The 27,625-nt window shown below is 38.2% G+C and overlaps 2 long non-coding RNA genes across 14 annotated transcripts in view; one reads left to right on the top strand and one right to left on the bottom strand.

The window, feature by feature from the left end:
• The window catches only part of LOC140635552 (uncharacterized), a 107,655-nt gene extending 106,503 nt beyond the window's left edge, over nt 1–1,152 (bottom strand). For all 12 annotated transcript variants that reach the window (XR_012032883.1, XR_012032890.1, XR_012032880.1 and 9 more), the window contains exon 1: nt 698–1,152. This is a non-coding gene — a long non-coding RNA (uncharacterized lncRNA). The remainder of the gene's footprint in view (nt 1–697) is intronic.
• LOC140635553 (uncharacterized) lies at nt 1–27,625 on the top strand. 2 transcript variants are annotated; one of them, XR_012032892.1, is made up of 4 exons: nt 2–103; nt 1,119–1,278; nt 5,497–5,631; nt 27,463–27,625. It is a non-coding gene; the product is annotated as an uncharacterized lncRNA (long non-coding RNA). The 2 variants fall into 2 exon arrangements; XR_012032893.1 differs by lacking the exon at nt 1,119–1,278 and having other exon boundaries at nt 1–103.

The following is a 27,625-nucleotide window of genomic DNA, read 5'->3' on the forward strand; positions in this document are numbered from 1 at the left end:
CCAAAATTACAGACTGTACATGACCTGGGGCAAGTCATTTAACCTGTTTCCATTTCTTCATCAGATGATGATACTTGTGCCCCATAGGGCATGGCAAGATTAGGTAAGATGGTTTCGAGGACTTGCATGACTTAGCACAGTGCCATAAACAGTGATGAATGTCCATCTCTTTACGATCTATCACATTTTAAAATGTAAAATAGTTTTCCTCTTATTTTAGACAGCAGTGCTCAGATTTTATACTTTACATTTTTTAATTAATTCATTCATTTGACAGAGAGTGCGAGAGAGAACATGAGTGGGGTGAGGGGTAGAGGGAGAAGCAGGATCTCCACTGAGCAGGGAGCCCGATGAGGGACTCAATGCCATGAACCCCAGGATCATGACCTGAGCTGATGCCACCCAGGTGCCCCAGATTTTATATATATATATATATTTTTTTTTAAGTTATTCATGAGAGAGAGAGAGAGAGAGAGAGAGAGGCTGAGACACAGGCAGAGGGAGAAGCAGGCTCCATGCAGGAAGCCCGATGTGGGACTCGATCCCAGGACTCCAGGATCGGGCCCTAGGCCAAAGGCAGATGCTAAACCGCTGAGCGACCCAAAATTTTATATTTTAAATAAATGCGATTAATTTCTTACACACGAATATTATACATATAATCATATGTTAATTATGATATTGCTAGTGCCTTTACCTAAAAGCGGTCGTCTTCCTTTGTCTAAAAGCAGTGGGTATCTATTAGGCAGGCAGGGCGCATGGAAATCTGGGTACCTGAGTGGCTTGATTTTAGGAGGTCACAGAAGAGGCTCCTGTGCTCCGCGGGCTGCATTCCCTCCGTCTTCCCTTCTTCTTGATGTGTTAGGCTAGATGCCAAGATGGGATTACACGTGCAGGGATATTATTGAGGAATATGCCTGTGGGGGGGGGGGGGGGGACTAGGGAGTCAGGGAAGGCTGGAGAATTTTCTATCTGATCCCAAGTGAAGGAGAGAGGTAGAGAAGGCAGGAGGTGCCCTAGACTGTCGTCCAGCTGTCTAAGGAAGGCTCAACAGAGCCTTGGGGAAACCGTGAAGCCAAAGGCATCCATGACAGGAGCCCCCTGCCTCGGGCCTGCAGGTCCTGCTCTAGCTCAGGCTCCATCCACACGCACTCGGGCATTGTCTGGGAGCAGCCGGTGGGCGTGGCTTCCCCGGTGACGTCAGAGGGGAGCAGCTGCCTGGCCAGCCCACACCTGAGCTGGGGGACCGGCGGGGAAACCAGGAGCAAAACTCTCAAGGTGAGCCTCGAGGAGATCTGCTTGTTAAGGCTGCGGTGCCTCTGTGCACCCGAATTTGTTAGCTCTGTTTATCCTTATTCTAACTAGGAGATTTAATTCCCAAGCTTCAGTGGTATGTAATTCTAATGAAGTGATAGCTTATCTATAGAATCTAACAAAATGTTCCACACTCGAGGAGCTTTTGCTGATTAAGTCTCAGAACCCATTAATTTTTTTCACTATCAGGCACCAAAGGCCTCTTGAGTGTGAGGGCAAAGGAGACACTGTAGATCCTGCCCTCACAACAGATATTGTTATGGAATTTTGTAATGTCTACGATTTCTCTGAAGTGTGATTGACTGGGACCCTCCTCCCCCCCCCCCCCCCCCCACCAACCATGATAAATCTCTCTAAAAGTAAGCTTGAAAGATTATAACGTTATACATATTTAAGAATAAAAACTATTCCTACACGTTTAAAGATTTTTTCCCCCCTCACGGAAGCTCTTGGCAGAGGTGAGAATAGACTGACCCTTCTGAGTTTTATCAGCCTCAGGGGCCTCCCCAAGCTTCCTCCTTCTCTGACAGGAATCAGTTTCTCTGGATTTGGATTTCATTTGCTAACAGATTTGATGTGACTTACAATAATATTTACATCCCTCTTGTCAAGTCCTGTGCTGCCTGATTAAAACTCTGGTCACATTTTGATTAATTTTAGCCTTTATTTATTCTATGTACTCTCTCAGTGGAATTAATTATTTCTGGGACCCCAAGTGCCAGGACTGGCAGCACAATTGATGGGCACTACCCAGAGTCATGGAGAAGTAGAGTATTGCTTTCCTGGGGGCCATTCCTCCAGGGATGTATTTGTCAACAAAGATGGAAATTTCTTCACCAGATTTATATACAAGCAATCCCTGGTAGTACAGAATGTAGTGAGTGCCATAAATCTTGGGAAAACTTTGTATATATCTCCACCCTGGAGCCTTTAATATCCTTATACCTTCTTGCTCATTGATGGTATCACTCCTAGATGGAAATCTGAGTTAGGCCCTCAGATGCCATAATGTTGGTAGAGTAGGGCACATGGTTACCAAATGTTTGAATCTGGTAACCAAGGTCCAGGAAACCTAATTCCATTTGAAACAAAAAGTGGTTGATTTTTCTTAGATATAGAAATCAAAGTGATCTACACTGAACATTGCAAAACTGAATCTCATTATTGCCAAATTCTAGTTACACTTCCACATGTTGGAGATTTGCTTGGAAGTACAAATGAAATGAAGAACCAGAGAATGATTCTCTTCCTCTGAGCAGATCCTAATATTAGTCATTCTAAGTGGTGAACTTTAATCTTTGACAAATTGCTTATTGCCATGAAGTCTATGAATATATTCACCTTTGGTTGGAACCACAGTGTGGTAAAACCAATTATTTTAAAGGTCATTGCACTGCTCCAACCCTCTGTTATAGATCTTTTAACTTGCTAGACCTTCTGTTTATGTGTGAGAGTTCCCCATCATAAATAATATCTGAACTTGGGGCTTCAATTTTCATTAGAAGTGGGTGGCGTTAAGTCAGAGTAATTCTCCATTAACCATTACTATACTTTGTATTACCCAATGGAAATCGTATGTGATAACTGACAGTTTAATTGAAACTTTGGCCTTTGCTCAGTCGACAGGAATTGGTTTAAGGCTTACCCGTCTGGGCTCAGTTTATGGATGCCTGCCTCCAGATTCTTACAAACAGCTTCAGGACCACTAGGACTGGCTCTGATAAATCCAGTTAGCACTTTCAGAGTCAAGCATAAGAGAAAAATCAAGGAGAAAGAGGGGTCAGCAGCATGGAAGCAGATCAGAGACAGGGAGAAAGCTCGTCAGAGAGACATTCCCAGAGGGGAAGAGAATGGCTGAGGAAATTTCCAGATGTGTAATATCTGGAATTAAAGTTGTCCCTGTCCTATGCTATGCCCTTTTGGTAACCTTCCCCACTTCCTAGCTGAGACCTCCAAACTTGAAAGAAAGTTCCAGCCAGGACAGCCTTGTGTTGGAGGATCGGGAGAAGTTAAGGGACAGACAATAAAGGGAAGTGCAGTCTTCTCTGCAACACCCTGCCAATACCCTGAAATATCTCCTGGAAGAAACACTTCCCAGGGGGAGTCCTAGGGCAGAAGAACATCTACGGTGGTAGGGCATCCTCTCCTTAGGTGGGACCAGAGATGTTAAACCTGGAAGGGACATTTGGGTCAGTCCAGCCCCTCATATGTATGGGAGGTAGGTCTTGGAGAAAGGGGGCCTCTGGTGACCTAAGCTGAATTGGATATGGGTTTCAAGCTGTGAAAGATGCTGATGTTGTCTGCCCCATGATTGCAGCTCCCAGAGCTCTGGCTGCTTCTGTCCCATTGCCCAGCACCATATTCTGCCCCCCCGCCCCCTGAGAAGCTGGTCATAGGTTATTTGTTTGTAATCCACCTTTATTCCTTCTCAATACTGTCTTGCCTCTCCCACTCACCTCCTTTAAGGGCTGAAAGAAACTGGCGTTTTGAATTTAAGGACCTATCTGTTCCCTCCAATCCTACTTATCCATGGATACCCCATGTTTCTAGGTGAGGGACAACACATACTTAGTAGGAGATTATTGAAATCTACAATTTGACAAATATAACTTAAAATGATGATGCCAGTTGAGGTGTTATGTGGATCTTAAAGTGACTTTGGAAATGGATCAATGTTCCTGACAAACTGATACCACATAATTCTTTCTTAAAAAAAAAAAAAAAAAGTATAAAACACAGGGCTTGAACTCACAACCTTGAGATCAAGACCTAAGTTGAGATCAAGAGTCAAATACTCAACCAACTGAGCCACCCAGGCACCCTTGATATCATGTAATTCTTATCTTCTTGGGCCAATGAGTAAGAGAGTGGGCCTTAATATCATAGGGTTGTCTCCATAGAGGAAGACCATGAAAGGGAGCTGGTGGCCACTGAAAGAATGAAGAAAAATCAGCTGGTACCAAACCTTGGCTTCTTTTCACAGGGGAAATGAAAAGTGGGAGGGAAGTCCTGGGCCCCTGAACATAAGGAAATATTGCTCCCAAGTGGGCAGAGGTATCTATTAGGGAAGTGGAAACACTGAGCACCCTCCCTGGGCTTCTTGACTTAGTCCAGAGGTATCCCTCCTTTCCTTCCATTTGCACAAATCAGTGAAGGTTCTGCTGGAAAGTAGTTTTGTCCAGTGCTCCTGAGTGGGAACATTATCCAGTTAACAAACTAACCTGATCCATATGATTTTTTTTTCCCTAGGCCAGCTTCGTTACAAAACACCCTTGTTCCCAGGGACTTGAGCTACGCTCATTCTTTATCTCCTTTGTTGTTTTGTAGTCATTTTTAGCTGTTATGAATTCTTACTTTTAAAAATCACGTATGATGATTCCCCATTTTAGAATGCTGGAAAGGATTGAGGCTTTGGAAATCATCTCAGATATTAGCCACTGCCACTAACATTGAGGTACCTTTGGAGAAGTGGTTTGGGGATTTCCTCATGGGTGAATATTGGAGGTCATGAGCCCCCTTTTTAGAATGTTTGTGCAAGTTAAGGGAGATTATGGATATGAAAATTCCAGGTACTCTGTTGGCTCTGAGAAAGTGCTAATTTCCTTCCCCTTCATCGTCGATATTCTAGGATTCACATTGCAGAAAAAATATTTAACCTTGATGTCTACCCAAGAAGCATGTACCAGGCCTGCCACCTATTTTGCAAATCATGTTTGATTGGAACCCTCCCTTTCTCATCCTTTTCGCATGTTGATGGCTCTTTCATGCTACAAAGTTTTGTAGGTTATATGTGTTATAGGTGTCTCACAATGCCTGAAATATTTATCATTTGGCACTTTTCAGAAAATGTCTGCAGATCCCTGGGATAGAGCAATTCTAGGGCCAAAAGGAACCTGGTTTAGTAGCTGAGTTATTAACAATATATCCCCCCCCATCTACCTGTGCTTTCTTCAACTCGTCCTTAATATAAGTTCACCTTCCTATATCCATATGTTGAGAAATTTTGCTTTTCTTTTCTCTTCTTTACTCAGGAAAGTTAGAATTATTTTTAGATGGATATTTAAATAGCTACTTCTTATAAATAAAAATTGTTGAAAGATATTTATAACACAGGTAATATTCAGAATTTATTTCCTCCTCAGAAAGGTGAATTTTAATGCATGAATGCATTTTAATTCTCAGACAGGACTTGCAGAAACATCAGTGGAGGTGGATCTCTGGATGTGTATGGCTGCAGATGAAGAAGAGTCTCTGAGGATGGGATATTATAAATTTGTATGAATATTTTCCCTACCACTGTTGAGATTTCATCTCATAGTAAGTTGCTTTTCTACAATTTACTATGAGGAACTGAATGTGAAGGAAAAGAGGTCTTGGGAGCTACCAGTCTTTGCTTTGCCCAAATATTAGTTCCCTTAACCAAAGTCCTCCTATGCCCACTCTATGTAACATAATTTTTTAAAAAGATTTATTGATTTATTTGAGAGAGAGAGAGAGAGAGAGCATGAGCACACAGGAGGAAGGGGCAGAGGGAGAGGAAGAGAGAGATTCTCAAGTAGACTCCCAGGTGAGTGCAGAGCCTGACACAGGGGCTTGATATCACGACCCTGAGATCATGACCTAAGCCAAAATCAAGAGTCGGATGCTTAACTGACTAAGCCACTCAGGTGCCCCTGTTTTCAATTTTTAAGATGTACAAGATGATGATTTAATGTATGTATACATTATGAAATGATGATCACAGTCAAGTTTATTAGCATATCCACCACCTCACACAGTAATCATTTGTGTATGTGTGGCCAGACATTTGAGATCTATAGTATTATTAACTAGAGGCACCACACCTATATTAGATCCTTGGAATTTATTCTTCCTAGACCTCAAAGATTGTACCCTTTGATCAACATATCTCCCTATTTCCCCAATCTTTAGGTCCTGGCAACCAATGTTACACTCTGTGGTTCTAGGAGCTTGATTTTTAAAAATTGCTGTGAGATCCTACAGTATATGTCTTTCCAAGTCTGCCTTATATCACTTAAACAGAATATCCTCCAGATTCATCTAGGTTATTACAGATGGAAGGATTTTCTTCTCTTTTATGGCTAAAAAATAGAGCATGATGTATAATATATATATATTTGTGTATATACATTATATATATTACATTTTGTCTATACATTTATCCATCAGTAGACACAAAGGTTGTACACAGTAAAGGAAACAATCAACAAAATGAAAAATCAATCTATAGAAGAGGGGAAAATATTTGCAAACTATATATCTTGCAAAAGGGTAATATCCAAAATATAAAAGGAACTGCTACAACTCAGAAAAAAAAAATTGATAAAAATTTGGCAAAGGACTTGATATACATTTCCCCAAAGAAGACCCCTTTCTATCCTGTTTTACCAATTTTTTCCCTCTGTAGTAGAGTATAGCATATAAATATGCTACTCTATATGTAAACTTTAAGAAATTCCTCACTGGGCTCCACATCATGCTCCAGGTACTTCATCACTTCCTTTCTCAATTTCTCCTCAAGACCTCAACGATTGTTGATACTCACTGACTCTGATTCCTTATTACCTATTCTTCCTTTCACAATTTTCTTAAATATTTTTTAAAAGTGAAAGTATTAGGGGTGCTGGTTGGCTCAGTCAGTTGAGAGTCTGACTCTTGATTTTGACTCAGGTCATGGTCTCAGGGTTGTAAGATCAAGCCCTACATCAGGCTCCTGGCTCAGCACATCTACGATTACAATTCTACTTTCTTTTACCATAGATTCCTTCCATCTATTATCAGATTTCATTGTAAGAAATGAAATGTGAACTCTTTGGTGTCTGGCTTCTTCACTCAATCCAGTGTGTCTGAGATTCATCCTCACTGTTGCATGCATCAGTAAAATGTAACTTTCTTATTGTTGAGCATTATTTCACAATTATTTTTATCCTTGCTCCTACTGATGAATATTTGAATTTCTTTCCAGGTTTTTACTGTTGTGAATAAAACTTTTGTGAAAATTTGCATACACATCCTTTTGTGGACATATGTTTTCATTTATCTTGGATACATACATCTAGTAGTGGAATTACCTGATCACAGAATAGGAACACGTTTGATTCTGTCAGATACTGTCAAACCATTATCCAAAGTGGTTGTAAAATTTTATACGCCCACCAGAAATGCATACATTACCAGTTAATCTACATTTTAAAAAATAAAATTCAGTGTTGTATAGGTGCATAATGACAAATAATTATCATTTTAATCTGTGTTTCCCTGATTCCTAATGATATTAAGCATTTTTTCTGTGCCTGGGCCATTTGTATGTCTCCTTTTGTGAAGTATCTGTTAAATCTTGCTGATTCTTTAAAAAATTGAGTTTGTCTTATTATTGAATTATATTAATTTTCCAGTGCTGCATTACCAATTACCATAAATTACTTATTTCACAAATTATCATTATTGTTACTTTTTAAGTGAGTGACTTGAAGAGCATACAGCTATTATTTCACAGTTTCTGTGCATCCAGAGCCTGGGCATGGCTTGGCTGGGTCTCCTGCCAGCATCTCACAAGGCTGCAGTTGAGGTGATGCCGGGGCTGCTTTCTCATCTAGAGCATGGTGTCCTCTTCCAGGTTCAGTCAGACTGTTGGCAGGATTCAGTTCTTTGTGGTTGCAGAACTGAGGCTTCTCTGTCTACAGGTCATTCACGTGACAGCTTGTTTCTTCAAAGCCAAGGTCTCTCCTGTTTTGAGTCACTTTTGAAAAGTTCACCACATAGGATATTCTCCCTGTAGATTAAAGTCAACTGATTATTGGAGGCACCTGGGTGGTTCAGTTGGTTGAGATCTGACTTTTTGGTTTCAGCTCAGATCATTACCTCAGGGTCCTGGGATCTAGCCCCACCTTGGGCTCCATGCTCAGCAGGGAGTCTGCTAGAGATTCTCTCTCTCTGCCCCTCCCACCACTTGCACATATGCTATCTTTCACACTCTCTCTGTCTCTCTCAAAATAAATAAATAAATCTTTTAAAAAGTTGACTGATTATTGGTTGTAATTACATCTGCAAAATCTTTTACTTTTGCCATGTACCATAACCTAATTACATCAGTAGCATCCATCGTGTTCACAGAGGCTGCCTACACACAAGGGGAGAGGATTATGGTCTGCATGTACACCAGGGGTGAGAACTGTGGGGACCATATTAAAATTATACCAAATAAGAGTTTTTAAAAACATAGATATGAGTCTTTTGTCTGATATAATTATTGAAATTATATTTTCTCAAGCTGTGGTTTCAGTATTTGCTTAGTGATAGCTTTTGATGAGCAAAAGTTTTTTAATTTTAATAAAGAGTAGTTCATCAAAATTATTCCTTTATGGTTAATGATTTTTATCTTTTGTCTAAGAAATATCTGCCTTCCCATGTGCTCTGAATATCATCTCCTGTTTTTTTAAGAAGCTATATAGTTTTAGTTTTCATTTTTATATTTAGGTCTATAATTCATCTTAGATTCTTTGTGTAGGGTATAGGTGTGTAAAATAGGAGGTAGGGTCTTTTTACGTCCCCCACCCCATATAAATATCCAATCATTCCAGTACAATTTATTAAGAAGATTTTTATATCTCCATAGAATTGCTTTTATGCCTTTGCCAAAACTCAGTCTTGGGACCCTTTATTTTATTCCATTGATCTGTGTGTCAATTCCAATGTCAATGGCACATTGTCTTGATTAGGGAAACATCACTGTAAATCTTGAAATCAGACAGTGTAAATCATCCAACAAAGTTCACCACTTGAAGGATTGTTTTGATAGTATCCCATCCTGCTTCAAGTTTTCTCAGGAGCATCAGGAGGGGTCCATGGAGAGGAGTCTGTACATGATGCAGACTTTTCTTGTGTCTGTGTCTCCCAAGAATTCTATGGTGTTGTGCTAGCCCAGACTTGACCTTAGTCCTTCACTACAAATCTTCTTGTTCACTTGTATGGTGTCCACTGGCTCTTTCTCCTCCTACACAGATGCCAAGCTGGCTCACTTTTTGTTTTCAAGAAGACAGGAGACAATATTCTTTTCTTCTATTTCAGACTACTTTACTTCCCTGAGTTCATAGCTCTGGAGGGCTCGATGAAAATTAAGATCACATAGTAGTTTGTCCAGCTTTTTCTTGTTAGAGTGGGAGCAATGCTCACGTGGTCTGCAGTGATATCTCCTTTTTCATTCCTACATTGGTAGTTAATCCTGATATGCATGTTTTCTACTGTGTCTTGATCGGTCCTGTCAGATTTCTCAATTGTGTTAATTTTTTCAAAGAAACAAAGTTCAGTCTTGTTGATTTTCCTTAGTTACTTGTATATTTTCTGTTTCACTGATTTCTACTTGTTATCAGTTCTTCCCTTGTACTTACATTGAGTGAAACATTTCTTTTTAGATTCTTAGCATGGAAGTTTTAGATCACAGAATTTGAATCTTTTTCCTTTCCCAATGTAAACATTTATGGTTATAATTTTCTAAAGACTACTTTAGCTTAAACTCACAAAATTTAATGTTTGGTTTTTATTATCATTCACTTATGGTTTCTAAGTTCTCTTATTTCTTCTCTGTCTCATAAATAGTTTAGAAGTGTGCTCTTATTTCCCAAGTATTTAGAGACTTTCCGTATCTTTTTGTTATTGTTTTCTAATTTAATTCTTTTTTTTTAGTTCAATAACATACTTTGAAATGGGACACCTTGGTGGCTGACTCTTGGTTTCAGTTGAGGTCATGATCTCAGGGTCCTGGGATTAAGCTCTGCATAGTGCTTTGTGTTCAGTGGGGAGTTCTTTCTTTCCCTCTCTCTCTTCCCCTCTCCCAGTTCCTGTGCTCTCTCTTTCTTACTCTCTCTCTTTCAATAAATAAATCTTTAAAAAAAGAAGATACTTTGAAAGATTTCAGTCACTTGAAATTTATTAAGAATCACTTTTATGATCCAGAATATGATTGCTACTGGTGAATGATCCATGTGCACTTGAAAATAATATGTATTCTGCAGTTTGGTGTATTATATAAATGTCAATTGAGTTACCTTTATCGATGATAGTGTTCAAACCTGCTGTGTCCTTGGTGTTTTTGCCACGTTTTGCACCCCTGCTTCCCACTTCCCTTTCTTTGAGAGATGAATGTTAAAGTTTCCAACTATAACTGCAGCTTTGTCTATTTTCAGTTATGCCATCTTTGCTTCTTGTGTCTGAAGCTCTGTTCTTAGTGACATAAACATTTAGAATTGTGATATCATCCTGATAAATTGACCTTTTTATCATTATGAAATCTTTCTTTGCTTCTGGTAATGTCGCCTGCCTGATATTAATATTATCACATCAGCTTTCATACACTTAGAGATTACAGGTGTGTCTTTCACATTCTTTTATTTTTACATTTTCTGTAAATAGTATATGGTTGTTCTTACTTTTGGTAAATCCATTCTGATATACTGCCTTTTAATTGGTTATTTCCTTCATACACATTTAATGTTCTGTTGATGTGGTGAGGCTTAACTCTATCACTCAGCTCTTTGTCTTAATTTTGTTTGTTTTCAAGAGCATGCAAGTCCTTTCTTTCATCTAGCAGTTAAATTGAGGGAGTGGTCACTCAGATTTCTCCTAGAGTTGCTTTAGGCTGTAGATGTCCCAGGTTTAGATAGATGGAAGGCATCTGTGTTAGCTGAATCTCCAACCTTCCACATGCGACCAGTGTGTTTTTAGTACTGTCAATTTTTGACCTGGGAGAGGACTAGACAACAGTTTCAGATAGTTTTTGCCCACCTTTGGATTCAACCCCAGCAGTAGATAATATTTGTAGATAATTCTACAATTATCCTGTAGATAAATCAACAGGAAAATGCCCTATGCGATGTGACTCCTTGCTGCTCTGCAGGACCATTTCCACCACTTCTCCCCAAGATTCAGGAGGCAGGGATGAGGCCAGGGGTTGTCAGGCTAAGCAACTATTTTGTTGTAAGTTGTTTTTTTTTTTAAATTCAATTTGCCAACATATAGTATAACATCCAGTGCTCATTCCATCAAGCCATCAAGTGCCCTCCTCAGTGCTTGACTCCCAGCTATCCCATCCCCTCACCTACTTCCCCTTCTGCAACCCTTTGTTTGTTTCTCAGAGTTAGAAGTCTCTCATGGTTTATCTCCCTCTCTAATTTTTCCCATTCAGTTCCCCTCCTTTGCCTTATAATCCCTTTAACTATTTCTTATATTCTACATATTTTGTTGTAAGTTTATTTTGTTTTACTTTGCACTTTTATCACACTTACAGATTCCAGTTTGCCCCACCAGCCTACTCTGTAGTTTAAGGCCTGACTGACTTCTTCCCTCTGATAAGTTTCTCCCCTTACAGTAGACATGCCCTCCTGTTTGCCCAGACCAAGTACAGAGGCTGCCATGGTTCTCTAGCCTTCTTTGAATACCTGTTTCTCTTGGGAAGTCAAGTCCTCAGGGCTTTCTTGTCTCACTAGTTTTTTGCTTGACCTATAGGAAAATAGGATTCTTATTTTTCTCAGGTTTTTCTTGATGTCAGGGAACAAAGATCTTTCATATCTTCTGCATTGGATGGAACTGAAACCTCTTATGTTTCTTGTCTTTCTTGAACACATTCCAATTATGCTTTCTTTTATTCTGAATACTCAGCTGAAACATCTTTTGTCAAGGTCAACAATGACCACCATTTCGCAAAACCCAGTGGTCAATTCTTAGTTCACATATTATTTTATTTGTGACCTTGTGACACTGTTGATCACATAGTTCTTTAAATACTTCACTTGGCTCCTGAAACATGACTGTTGATTCTCCTCTTATCTCTGTGATTACTTTTTGTGTGTGTGCACATTTCTCCCAATCTTCCCTGCTTCTAATTAGTGGAGTGCCCCCAAATCACACCTCTCTGTTCTATTTGTGTTCACTCAATTAATCATATTATCCAGCCTCATGGTTGTAAATAGCACTTTTATGTTGATGGCTCCTTGGTTTGTATTTAGAGCCCAGAATTGTTCCTGAACTTCACACTTCTATATCTAAGAACCCAAATAATATTACTCTCTGCTATATAATTTACCTCACAAACAGTGTCTTCAAAATAAAACTCCTAGTTATTCCTCCAAAATCCATTTTTCTGCATTCTCTCCCCAAAAGTTGCTTAGATAAAAAAGTCTTTAGTTTATTTCGACTCTTTTCTTTCCCTAGTAACTGACATACAATCAATAGGCAAATCATGCATATTTGCCTTCAAATTATACCCAGAATTCACACATGAACTTCACTGGTATCACCTAGTTCAAATCATTATCCTCTCTTCCCTGATAATTGCAATAGCTTCTTAACCAATTTCCCTACTGTGAGACCCAACTGCCACCTCTCAGCTTCTGCTTCATAGTATTCTCAATAGAACAGTGAAAAAACTCTGTTTAACCCTCATCACAGCACCCAACTTCTTTGTAGAGAACTTTCTAATGGCTTCCTTTATCATTCAAACCGGAGGTCAAATACTTTCAGTGGCCTTAAGAGACCTTATTTGATATTGTTCCCTGCTAGTTCCCTGAACCCTTCTGCTACATTCTTTTGTTTGCACATTCTGTTCTAGCCACGTTGGCCTTCGTGTTATTCTTTACACATAGGAAGCATTTTCTTGTTTCATGTCTTGCTCGTGTTCATTCTTCTCTAAAACATTTCCTGCCCGAAAGCCTCATGTTTATCCCAAGTTTCTGTCTTTTTTTTCTATTGTTACTTTAAAAAATAAAAGACTCAAATTTTTAAAAACAATGTTAAGTACATAGCAAAATTAAGAAGAAAGCATAGAGATATCCCATATGCCCCTGCCCCCAGCCTCCCCCTGTTATCAACCTCCCTCACCAGTGTGGTGCATTGGTTACAATTGATGAACCTGCACTAATACATCATTATTACCATATTTTATTTGCAGGATGGGGGTGGGTATGATACCTAGTTTATTCATTAGAGCTCTTAACATATTAATCTGTTTTAATTACTGGTCTAAGAATTTCAACATCCCTGCCATTCTGGTTCAGATGCTTGCTCTGTCTTTTCAAATTGTGTTGTTTGCCTTGTAGTATGTCTTGTAATTTTTTCTTGATAGCTGAACATGATGCACTGGGTAGAAAGAGCTGCTGTAAGTAGACTTTAGGAATATGGTGATGACCTGTGAGAAGGGAAGTTATCTATAGTCCTATGATTAGATCTTAGTCGTTTAGTGAGCCTTTGCCTGGATTGTGAATTTCACAAGTGTTTATCCTTTTTCTTTTTTCCCCATATAGGTGGGACAAAATGGCCAAAGTAGGCCTGGAGTTAAGCATTTCCCTTCTCCACATCAGGTGGGCTCTGATAACATCCCAGCAGGTTAGAATACAGTTAATTAATTTGCCCCGAGGGCAGGATCTGTTAAAAAGAACAGAGTGCTCTGGCATACTTCACAGTGGTTCTTGTTCCTCAGAAGCAAGAGGAAATTTTTCTGATATTTCCTGTGGGAACCTAGCTCCTGCAGGAAAATCTTACAATGCTTTAGGGGCCTCCCTATGACTAAGACCCCTGAAGTTTTTAACTCTCAGATTTGCTTCCAGCAATTTGTCAATTACAGTTCAGGCACTGGTTCCTGAAGCAGTTCCACTCAGTGTCTGTGCCCTAGGAAGCCGTGACTCCATATTCACCTGTCTCTGCAATCTGGGGCACAGTGATTTGCCCTGTATCCTTTTCCTCTTACGGATCCAAGAAGAGTTGTTGATTTTTCAGTCTATTTAGCTTTTTACTTGTTAGGACAGAGTGTGACTTCCAAGCTCCTCCCATATAGAACTGAAAACTCCTTCAAGTCTTTGATTAAATACCATTTCACTAGATCAGCCTTTCCTGACTAATCTATATAAATAATAATACTTCCTGCAATCCCCACTCACTCTGCCTTTCCCCTTCCTGCTTTGCTATTCTCCCAGCCCTGATCTCTCTGTGACACAGGATAGTCTTAATCCTTTGTTTATTGTCTTTCCCTCCTGGGAAGTATGCTCAATTATGGCAAGAATTTTGTCTGCTCTGTTCACCACTGTATCAAAAGTGTCCAGAACATGCTGGCATAGAACAAGAGCTCAATAAATGTTTACTTAATATATGAATGCATGGGCTGGGGTCCCACTCAGATCTTTTCACTGTTGGTATTGTATTCTGTGACTCAGTCTCTTATTTATTCACTCTAAGTGCTATAAAACTTTGGGATGCAATGGCATCATTTGAGGGAAACATTTCCCCATATTGTTCTGATTGATTTTACTTCCCAAGAAGCTGATGATTAAGATCTGAGGCAGAGACATGACCCAAACCAAACCTGGCTAGGTAGATATGCCCTCTGGCCTCTCTGCCACCTTGCCCCTAACTTTTGTGCCCCTCTAATCTAACATTAGAGCTCTGCTTGCTTGGCCCCTTAGTCTTTCATGCCTCTGTCTCAAACCACAAAGGCTTCAGGAGTAGCACAAAACCTTCTCAACAGATGCTATATTGCCAATAGAATAATAGCCACACACTGTTCCGGTATCTCTGCAAATTCTACTGTAAAAAATGTCCCTTCAAGTAATTTGTAGCTAGGAACACATATCAGAAATTAAAATAAAATGAAACTATTCCTTTGTTCTATAAAATACTATGAAGATAAATAAATCTTATGCAATCTCATGAAATATGTGCAATAAAAATCTCCGATATTAGCTCCCTTTCTACTTTCTCCAGAGTGAGGCAGCAAGGCCACTAAGCTGGCAATAGGAGACTTGGTCTTATTTCTGATTATGTTGTTGATTAGCTATATGACCTTAGATATGCCACTGCTACTCTTTCAGTGGCTTAGGTCGAAATCCTTGGATTTGTTTTAACTCTTTTATTTCTCTAATAATTTCCATACAATCAATTAGTAAATCCTGTCTATCTACCTTGAAATTATACCCAGGATTGAAACACTAACTTCACTGGCATTACCCTGGTTCAAGCCATTGTCCTCTCTACCCTAAGCTTTTGTTTTCTCTTTTCCCAGCTTAGATAACTCTTGGTATTATATGCATCTCTAGGATTGATATGGATTTCTCTCTAAGATTCTATGGGTTTTGCGGGTTTAGGATTCCAAAGCTTTGACTCATTATCCCAAATAATAGAATGTATGTGGCAAAGGAAAAAATGGGCCTGTGGGCAACTTCTATCCTGACAAGCAAGGGAAGAATTTCACTTGAAATATGTTTTGGAAATTCGTATAGCCTTCTGCTTACACTTCTACAATTATTGCTGCTTTTACACTTCTAACACCAAATGTGTGGGGTTTTTCTATACCCTCAACCACTTTTCTAGCTCTCTAGACATCAACTAGGCATCCTACTGGTCAGTTCAACTATGACACTAACTACCTTGAGTTAGCATCAACTTCACAGGTGTAAGCACTCAGTCCCAAAGACTGCTCTCACTTCAGATGCTAATTATAAGTTATGTGTGCCCAGACCACCCATAGTTCTGTCTGATTTGGCCACAAAGTCAAAGGTTCCCATAACCCACCCTTTTAGCTTCAACAATTTGTTAGAATGGCTCACAGAACTCAGGAAAGCAATTTACTTATGATTAGTGGTTTATTGTAAAGGCAATAACTCAGTAACAGATGAATGGAAGAGATGGATAAGCCAATGTATAGTGCGGAAGAAGAGGCAAAGAGTTTCCATACCCTCCCTGGGTGTTCCATCCTCTTGGTATGGGGATGCATTCAGTAACCCTGAAGCTCTCGGTTTTTTATAGATGTTCCATTACATAGGCAAAGATGGATTAAACCATTGGCCATTAGTGATTAACTCATTCTCCAGCCCCTCTCTACTCCCTGGAGGTTGGGAATGGAGCTGAAGTCCAAACCCTCTAATTATGTCTTGCTCTTGTGACCAACACAATCCTGAGCTATGTAAGAATCCACAGACACTAGTCGTCTCATTAGCATACGAAAAGCAGTTTTATCACTCCAGAGATTTAAATTAGGAGTCCTGTGCCAAGAACAAGGGAAAAACCCTAGGAACCAAGACTGAAAAGCAAATATCTATTTTTTATTACATCACACTACCAAATCCACTGCTTCTCTTTCTTGGATACAGAGACTTCCTAGCTAGGCTCTTCAATTCAGTCTCTTCTTTCAGACTTCATTGTCTGTTTGTGACAAAGTGGAGCCAAATTAAAAGTTTAAAAGAATGATCATGTTTAAAAATAAATGTTTTTATAAAAAGATATGATTTTATTGATACAATACGAAGCCAAGAATTGTTGTAAAGGTGAGTTTCTCATAATCGTAGACAGAAACACGAACTGTTAATCTAATACATAGGTCAGATCTTATGCCCTCAAATAGGGCTATAAAAAGTCTCAGAGTGATGTTTATGCCAGAGGTTAGCTGGCTTTATTGCTTACAGCTGTTTTGGTTGAATATCAATCAGAATAAATTAATTTATGCTACGCTAGCAAACTACCTCAAAAGCACAGTGGCTTATAACAAAACTAGCTAACCTCTGCAATAGACCTCTGGATGGCCTTGAGCTCTGTCTCAGAATAAGATGCTCTGTCCTGGAAGTGACACCTGTAACCACAGCACACAATTCATTATCCAGAACTAGTCACAGGGTCCCACTCAACTAAAAAAGCAAGGGAGTACAGGGGGGCAGTGTAGACAAGATGCTCAATGCTATCATATGTCCAGAAGGTAGAGAGCTAAAATATTTGATGAAGAACAACATTAAGAAAAAGTGCCACATGTTGCAAGTAACAGAAGCATAATGTAAGGAGAAGAAAATGGCTTTTTATTGCAATATAATTGACATGGAACATATTAGCTTCAGGTATACAATATAATGATTCAGTATTTGCATACATTGCAAAATAATCATCACAATAAGTCTAGTTAACATGCATAGGTACAATTTTTTTCCTATGATGAGAACCTTTAAGATCTACTCTCTTAGCAACTTTTCAAATATGTAATATGGTATTATTAACTATAGTCACCACGCTGTACATATATCCTCAGGATTCATTTATTTTACAGCTGGAAGTTTGTATCTTTTGACCACCTTCATTCAGGCCACCCATCTGCCACCCCCCACCTCTGGCAAGCACCAATCTGTTCTCTGTATCTATGGGCTTGTGTTTGGGTTTTTGGTTTTGGTTTGTAGTGGGTTTTGTTGGTGTGGCTGTTGTTTAGATTCTATATATAAGTGATATATAGTATTTCTCTGTGTGACTTATTTCACATAGCTAATGCCCTCAATGTCTATCTTTTGTGGTCACAAATGGCAAAATTTAATTCATGTATATGGCTGAAAAATATCCCAGTGTATGAGTGTGTGTCTGTGTGTGTAAGTGCACATGTATTTGTGACATTTTCTTTAGCCAGTCATGCATTGGTAGACACTTCAGTTGTTTCCATATTTTGGCCATTGTAAGTAATGCTGCAATAAACATATCATACATATATCTCTTCGAGTTAATGTTTTATTTTCTTCAGATAAATACCCAAAAACAGAATTGCTAGAATATATGGTATTTCTATTTTTTATTTTTTAAAGGAACTTACATACTGTTTTCCATAGTGAATGCACTAATTTACATTCCCACCAATAATGCACAAGGATTTCCTTTCTTCCACATCCTTGCCAACACTTGTTATTCTTGTTCTTTTTCACAATAGCCATTCTAGTAAATGTGAGGTAATACTTCACTGTGATTTTGATTCACGTTTTTCTGATGATTAGTAATGTTGGGCTCTTTTTTGTGTACTCATTGGCCATTTGGGTCTTTGTAAAAATGTCTTTTCAGATTCTTTGCCCAATTATTTAGTTGAATTGTTGGGGGGTTTTTGTTTTTGCTTTTGCTGTTGAGTTGTATGAATCCATATATTTTGGATATTAAACCTTTATTAGATATATGATTTGCAAATATTTTCTCCCATTCAGTAGGTTGCCTTTTTCATCTTGTTCTTTCTTTTGCTGTGCAGAGGTTTTGTTTTGTTTTTTTTTTTTAAGATTTTATTCATTTATTCATGAGAGACAGAGAGAGTGAGAGAGAGAGAGAGAGAGAGAGGCAGAGACACAGGCAGAGGGACAAGCAGGCTCCATGCAAGAAGCCCAACGTGGGACGAGATCCTGGGACTCCAGGATCATGCCTTGGGTGGAAGGCAGGCGCCAAACTGCTGAACCATCCAGAGATGCCCTGTGCAGAGTTTTTAAATTTACTTGTTTATTTTTGCTTTTATTGCCTTTGCTAATGGTGTCAATCCCAAAAATCATCACCAAGACCAATGCCAATGATTCACTCCCTGTGTTTTCCTCTAAAAACTATGATTTCAGGTCTTACATTCAAGTCTTTACCCTACTTTGAGTTAATTTTTGTGTATGGTGTAAGCTAGTGGTCCAATTTCATTCTTGTGTGTGTGTGTATGTGTGTCCAGTTTTTCTAGCATCATTTATTGAAAAGACTGCCCTTTCCTTGTTGTATCTTCTTGGCTCCTTTGTCATAAATAGCCCACACATGCATGGGTTTATTTATGGGCTTTCTATTCTGTCCCATTGATCTATATGTCTGCTTTTATGGCAATATCATTCTGTTTTGATTACTATAGCTGTGTGATACAGCTTGAAATGAGGGAACATGATGCTTCCAGCTTCATTCTTCTTTCTCAAGATTGCTTTGACTATTTGGAGTCTTCTGTGGATCCACATAAATTTTTATATTGCTTGTTCTGTTTCTGTAAAAACTGCCACTGGAATTTTGATAAGGATTGCATTGAATCTGTATATTTCTTTGGGTAATAACAACATTCTAACAACCTTAATTCTTCTAATCCATGAGCATGGTATATCTTTCCATTTATTTGCCTCTTCAATGTCTTTCATTAATGTATCATAGTTTTCAGAATAAATCCTTTCACTTCCTCAGAAAAAACATTTTTTGAAGGATCTAAAAAAAATGAAAATGACTAGACCTCAGGAACTGCTAAAAGCAGAGAATAAAACAGCACTCTCTTCATCTCTCTCTCCCCTCTGTTTTGTGCATGACTTTCTTATTTCTTTTCCCCATATTCTGGTTTCTTCTAATTCTCTGAGACACATGAAGAAGACAGCTTGTATCAGATCCCTAATTGTATATCTTACCATCCAGACACTCCATTTAAATTGGTTTATTTCTTTCAGTTCCAGATGAAAGACCCTGATAGATCATGCCTTTGTCAAATGTTCACAAATGGTCTAAACAATTCTTCCATTTGTCAGGGTCATTGTGAAGGAAAGCAATAAATATTGCAGTTGCCACTTGAATGTGGGCAGAAACAGTTCTTAGAGAGAGGCTATTTGGCAGATAACAAATAAATACATACATAAAAAAATAAAAATTTGCTACATGTCTCTGTATATATAAGACAATGAGAAAAATAGTCCTTGAGGTTTCCCTGTGAGCTTAAGGCATAAATGTAAGGGGGAAAAGATGATTATATAAATACCCAATACTTGAATGCTATTTTTTGTTCAATTCTTTACAATCTCTGAGGATTTCGCTATTTAGTACAAAGAACCTAGAGTAAGACTTGCTCTAATATTTAGAACCTTATATCTATATGTGAATTTTTAAAAAAGATTTTACTTATTTATTCATGAGAGACACACAGAGAAAGAGGCAAAGACACAGGCAGAGGGAGAAGCAGGCTCCATGCTGATGTGGGACTCGATCCTGGGACTCGATCCTGGGACTCCAGGATCACACCCTGAACCGAAGGCAGGTGTTAAACCACTGAGCCACCAGGGATCCCCTATATATGAATTTTTTAAGATCAAAGACCACATCTGTAACCCTAGGTCTTACCATATTCATAAAAGATAAATATAAACCTAAGGGGAAAAGCCTGGAGCAAAAAAGATTATATCATCTTTATGATCATCAAGATGAAACAATAAGTTTAATTAGTAGGTTTAAATTCAATTTACTAATAATATTGAAAATGTATGCAGTGAAATGTGAACAAAATTACAGGAAGATCAGTGAAATACGAACAAAACTACAGGGAGATCAGTGAGATGTGGACAAAATTACAGGAGGATCCATTATGGTAGATTTTTGATAAAACAAGCAGATCAAAAATCATTAAACATGGAATATTCAAACAACACATTAAGAAAATATAGCTAACATACGTATAAAGATACTGTACTGTGTAATACATAGAGTATTTACAAATAATAGCCATATATTGGACGTCAAGATTAACATTTCAACAAATTTCAAAAGCCTGATGTAAATCTTTCCCAATAACTCATTAAAATGAACTCGAATCAGAAATAAATTGCAAAAATTAAATTCCCATATTTTGATAATTAAAAAGTATATCTATAAATACCTTTCAACAAAAGGACAAATTAATGCAAATCAAATCATATTTAAAAGTGAACAATAGGGCAGCCCAGGTGGCTCAGTGGTTTAGCCCTGCCTTCAGCCCGGGCCCTGATCCTGGAGACCCTGGATCGAGTCCCATGTCAGGATCCCTGCATGGAGCCTGCTTCTCCCTCTGCCTGTATCTCTGTCTCTCTCTCTCTCTCTCTCTCTCTCTCTCTGTGTGTCTCTCATGAATAAATAAATAAAAATCTTTAAAAAAAATAAAATAAAAGTGAACGATAATGCAGTGCCTAGGTGGCCCAATCTGTTAAGTGCTGAACTCTTGATATTTGCTGGGGTCATGATCTCAAGATCATGGGATTGAGCCAGCGTTGGGCTCCATGCTGAGCTTAGAGTCTGCTTGTCCCTCTCCCTCCCCATCTACCCCTCCCTTCTGTCTCTGTCTCTTTATAAAAATGAATAAATAAAATATTTTTTAAAATATGAACAATAATGAAAATACTATTCTCAATTTGTGTAGGCTGCAGGTAAAGCAGTATTAAAAAAATCCATGGCCTTAAGTGCTTACAACATAAAGGAAGGAAAGATAAAAAGTAATGAGATAAACATTTGACTCAAAGAGGGAAAAATAGCAAAATAAATCAAAATAAATTGTAAAAAGAAAATAAATGCAGAAAATAATAAAATAGAAAATAAAATTAAAATTAGTGAATAAAACAAAGTTAAAAGTTGATTCTTTGAAACAACTATAAGAAGATCAGTGACTCTAGTCTCTGACTAGAGACTAGACTCTAGTCTAGTCTTGACTCTAGTCAAGAATAAGAGAGGATCCTGTATGGCCCAATTGGTTAAGTGTCTGCCTTCAGCTCAGGTTATGATCTCAGTATCCTGGGATTGAGCCCTGCATCGAGCTCCCTGCTTCTCCTTCTTCTTCTGCCCCTCCCTCATGCTCTCACATGCTCTCTCTCTCTTTCTCTCTCTCCCTCTCAAATAAACAAATAAAAATCCTTAAAAAAAAAAAAAGAATAAGAGGATCCACAAATTAACTGTATTTGGAGTGAAAGGTGATATAGAAATTGCAGACAATAAAAAGATGGAAGAGGATACTATGAACAATTGTATGCCAGTACATTAAACAGAAATGGATAAATCTTAGAAAAGTATAAACCTGACACAAAAAGGAGAAGAAACCTTATAAATTCTATAATCTTTAAAGAAACTGAATTAGTAGTCAAAAATTACTCACCTCCCCAAAATAACAATTACTATATGACTTTACCAATGAGGTCCATGATAAAAAGATGATAATTCTAATCTTGCAAAAAGTCTTCCAGAGAACAATCCAGAAAAAGAGGAAATCATTCCCCAACTCATTTAATAAGGCTGGACTAATTTCAATACCAAAACCAAATCTGAACAAACATGGAAAAGATAAATTACAGATCATATTAAAAAAATCATAATAAATTAGCATACCAAATCCAGCAACGTATAAAATACATAATGTAATGATTTTTGATTTGGAATAATGTAAAGTTTGTTAATAATAATTAATTAATTTACCTAAATTACCACATTATCTAAATAAACGGAAAAAAAGAGTCATAATAAATGCAGAAAGATTGCTAGAGATTATTCAACATCTTCTTATGAGTTAAAAATACTCTGTAACATTATGAACAAGAAGGAAATTCCTTAATGTGATAAAGGGTAGATAAAATAAGAACACAGAAGGCATTATGTTTAATGGTGTAATATTGATAGCATTTCCATTTAAATCAAGGACCACACTAGAGTGTCCACTATCACTTACCAGCATTGTACTCTATACTGTAAGTTCTAGCACATACACAGTTGATAAAGGAAAAAAAAGGCATAAAAATCAGAAATATGATTATCATCAAAAAATCCCAAACAATATCCAAATAAGTTTTATAGTTAAGAAAATTTGGCAAACAAAAATCACTACCTTTCTACATAGTAGTAATAAATAGCAAATGGAAAGATACTATTTATGTAATGTAAAAGACAAGAAGTAGCCACTATAATTCTCATAATACATGTGCCATGGAGGCCTGGGTGACTCAGTTGGTTAAGTGACCAACTCTTGGTTTCTGCTCAGGTCATGATCTCACGATTGTGAGATTGAACCCCACACTCCACACTGGGCTCCTTGCTTAGCTTGGAGTCTGTTTAAGATTCTCTCTCCCTCTCCCTCTGCCTACCTCCCCCCCCCCATGCTCACTCTCTCCCTCCCTTTCTCTCTCTCTCTCTCTTTCTGATGGATAAATAAAAGTTAAAAAATAAAACCCACAAGTGCCTCACATAAAGATAAAATTATAACACTTTATTGGAAGTCATAAATAAATTAAAATGTCATGGTTTTATATAGGAAGACATATTTTAAAGACATCTCCTTAAGTGGGTAAATTCAATGCAATGTCACTCAAAACACCAGTGAGTATTCTATTGTAGTTCTTTTTGTCCTTAGAATATACCATCAGGGCAGCCCCGGTGGCTCAATGGTTTAGTGCCACCTTCAGCCCAGGGCTGATCCTGGTAGACCCGGGATTGGGTCCGCGTCGGGCTCCCTGCATGGAGCCTGCTTCTCTCTCTGCCTGTGTCTCTGCCTCTCTCTCTCTCTCTGTCTCTCATGAATAAATAAATAAAATCTTTAAAAATATATATATATATATACCATCAGTAAACATATAGTCAGAATACTGGTTTACAATTATTTGTATTAATCTTTTCTTCTAAGTATTAAAATTTGAAATGGTTGGTTCATCTGTTTCTGCTGACATGAAATTTTAGCATTTTTAAAAATCATTTTTATTTCTTGAATATATAACATATTAATATAGGTCAAAGGCAAAGAATATGTTGAAAAATATGTAGTAAGTAAAGTCTGCTTTTTTCACCTGCACCCCTGGGTAAATAATCTCATTACTTTCTGGTTTATCTTTCTGTGTTTTCTTTTGCCATATTCTGCAAATGCAAAAGGAAAAAGAAGCAAAGGTCTAGTACAGAGGATTGAGTAAAGAAACTGTGACACACTTGTACAATGGGTATTATGGAGTACAAATGAAGAGACTATATAGCAAGACACATGAGCACATATTGAAGGAAGAAATAGATAAATTCACAAATCAGAAAAACTCAATGTATGTCTAAGAGTACATAGGTAGGCCATAAAAGGACAAGGGAAAGCAGGGACATGATCACAGAAGTCAGAGTCATGGCTGCCTTGGGGGCTGGAGAAGGAAGGTTGTCAGTCTGGTTGCTGAATACTAGGGGGCAGTGCTCTGTTTGGTAACACAGACAGTGGTTATATAGGTGTCTGCTTTACTTTTTAGTCTTTAAATATATATATCTGATGCATTTGCAAGTTAAAGAAAAATTGTAGCCCAAATATGATATTTTGAGTCAAGATATATAGTTTTATTCATACTAAAAATTGAACTTGAAAGGTTAATGTTTTTATAGTCTTTCACTATGATTATTTCTACAAATTGTATTTATTGACTATTAACTCCTTGGTTTGGAGTGAAACTTGCATTTACCAATATTGAATTGATGAGAAGGGAAATGAAGTTTATTTATGTCTCCTTATTGTCCACTGGTAAGATAATGAGGCCTAGGTTCTCTTCAGCTGTGGGATAAAGGAAATGATCAAAGTGGTGGACAAGGTTGTAAATTTTTGACTATGACATTCAGGACCTGGCTAATCTCATTATTTCCACCAATACATCCAAGAAGGGGTAGAAAGATAAGAGAAGAAAAAATAATTGCCTCCATTGGTCATTTTAATTTATAGGCTAACAAATTCATTTTAAGGGAAATAAACCTAGAGATACTCCATATAAGGTAAACAGTCTGTCATTTTTATAGCTCTGGGATGTGGTTTTCATTCTCAGTCCCCTATGTCTATCTCCAATGCGTCATATTCCAGAAATGTTCTTTTCTGCAGGCCCTGAGTCAGCTCGAGTACCTAAATGATCTGATTAGCAGGAAGAGAGACCCTGATGTCAGTACAGTATGACCTAAATGATAATGCAGTCATCTGGAGTAGGTGACCCTTGTGCTTTTTGGGGATCTATTGCTCATGGCATGAGTACCAACTAAAGGATTAAGCAGAGAATCCCAGCCCATTATCTAAGGATGATCAGTAACTGGAGATACAGCCTCTGCTGACCCAACCTCACTCTCCCCCTAAGTGTGGAGGTGGGGGGACAACATTCAGTGCAGAGTCCCTGTGGCTCCCCCACACTGAACTTCCCTATGGAGCTTGAGGCAGCCTTTGCCTCTACACTTACAGCAGCCCTCCCTTAACACTGAGAGAGGGCAGGTGACAGGACCCAACACTTCATAAGCCCATGTTAGGTACGTATCTCTTTTAAAAAAAATTCCTCAAATCCCATTCTCCTATGTTCTCCTCTATTCTTAAATTTTCAAAGTCATTTTATATCAGTTAAGGTTTTATTTTGACATTCACAGCAAACTTGATCTCAGTAGGTTCTCACACAAGTGGAAAAAAGGACCAGGGTGTATGGAAGTCAGGAGACTTGTATTTGGAGGTCCTGGAGCAGAGAAAAGAGTTTAAGTATATGGTGGAATATACCTCTCAAAGTGGACTTTCTTCACTTTATGCAAAGGTCTATATCCAATAACTTGAATTTTTGTTCTAGTTATCCAAAGGCTACAATTTTGCAAGAGGAAAGGGGAGGCATCCCCTTCCTCTCAGCTTCCTTCCTTCCTCTCTTTATACTGAGAAGCACGGCCAAAGCTGCTACAGCTATAGATTTGCTTCCTGGCCTTCAAGTCAAGTCTTGGGAAGAGGAAAAATCAAATCAAACTACCACATAATCCTCCCTGAGCCATAAAACCAGCCAATTCTGGCATCATGTTTTGTCTGTGTGGTCAGTCGGCCTTGGTTCTTCTAGAATGCAGCAGTGTCAGATTGATACACTGATTCTTTTACTCATGAACCAGCCCTCCTTGAGTGTGATACTTGGTTCTCTGAACCTTGTTTCCACATCTGTAAAATCAAGAGAATAATAGCTAACTGGGAGGATTCTCATGAGTATCAAATAAAATCATGGAAGTAAGAAATTTGCCCATGAGAGACCTTTTTAACAGTTATTATTTGTCTCTAGCCAATTTTTGGTGTAACTGTGCCATAGATATGTACCCCCCCACAAAGCAGGTGGAGGATGTTAATGGGTAATGGAGAGTCAGGAATTGGTGAACAAGCACAGTGTGTAGAGTTCAAATATCTGGGTCTCAGAATCTTCATGTACAACAGGCTTGCAAAAGGGATGAACTAGATTTCCAAAGACTGTCTCTAATGTCAAGAGAGGTCAACGTACTTCTTGTTAATGTTTTCTTTCCTTCCCTCACTTGAGTTATTTTTTTTAATTTTTTTTAAAGATTTCATTTATTTATTGATGAGAGACACACACACACACAGAGAGAGAGGCAGAGACATAGGCAGAGAGAGAAGCAGGCCCCATGCAGGGAGCCCGATGTGGGACTTGATCCTGGGACTCGATCCTGGGACTCCAGGATCCTGCCCTGGGCTGAAGGCAGATGCTCAACCACTGAGCCACCCAGGAATCCCCCTCACTTGAGTTATTAATCAGTAACCTACTGGTATCAGCAAGAATCTGACTGACCCCTTCATCTCACGGAGAATAATCAAGCAGGGGCTGAGAAACATCTATATTCCAAGTGATGAAGAAGTAATGAGTAAGAGTCAGGATCTAAACTCAGAGCTAAGGCTCACTGGTCAAGAGTTCTTTTACTGTCCACCACAGCTGCCGGGATTAAAAGTAGAGGGTGAGAATCCATCACCTTCTGTCTTTCCAATCATGAGAATAATACAAGAGCCAAGGAACAGAAACCAAAACACCCATCGTTAGCTCTTGAACATTCTGGAGTTGGCCATGAACATATGCAAGTACATCTATGTATGTATATGCATACATGCGTGTATGTGAAATGAGTATGTGTATTTTGCATGCATCTAGATATGCATGTTGGTATGCACTATGTATACCTACAAAACCATATGAAGGCCACCATTTTTATAAATTCTATTTGTATTGATGTTGATTTTAACTTCATATTTCCTTCTCCCAGAAAGCGCATTTTTTTATCATTTTATTTTATTTTTCTTTACCTTTCTTTTCATCATGATAAATGTACTCTGTAATCCCCAATCCCTATTTCCCCCATTTCCCTACCTAACTCCCATCTGGTAACCATCAGTTTGTTCTCTGTAGTTTGTCTATCTCCTTTTCTTCCCTTTGCTTGACTCACAGCAAATTCTTATACTAAAGGCATGACAGCTATGTTTTTAGGGAGCAAGAAAATACTCTAGAAGAAGTTTTGAATGTATATGTATTTTCATTCATGATGAAAAATTATAATCTTGTTCAAGAAAGTGTAGAAACAGCAAAAGACAATGAATCACTTTGAATCTCAGTGCCTTACCACGATGATCCTTAGCATTTTTATGTCATTCTTTCCTTAGGCAATTTTCTTTTCAATAGTTCTTTCCTCACCCGTCTTAGTTAAAGTATGTTAAATCAATAAAATAACTCAATAATCTAACTGACAGTATTAGCCATTACTTCCTCTCCCAGTAGATTTTAAGTTCCTTTAGGCAGGAACCATGTCTTATTCAACTTTCTATTCCTGATTTCTCTCTTTCCCCAGGGCCTATCGTACTGCCTGTACCTAGCAAGTATGCAATGAATCCTGCTGAATCATATTTTGCATGAAAATTGTAGAAGACCTAAGAAGCCCTGGGAATAAAGATTCAAGTGTCAAATGAAAGAGGGGTTTGAAATTGACATAGTAATAAACTATCTACACTTTT

The sequence above is a fragment of the Canis lupus genome, chromosome 6, assembly GCF_048164855.1.
Source record: "Canis lupus baileyi chromosome 6, mCanLup2.hap1, whole genome shotgun sequence".
Taxonomy (NCBI): Eukaryota; Metazoa; Chordata; class Mammalia; order Carnivora; family Canidae; genus Canis; species Canis lupus.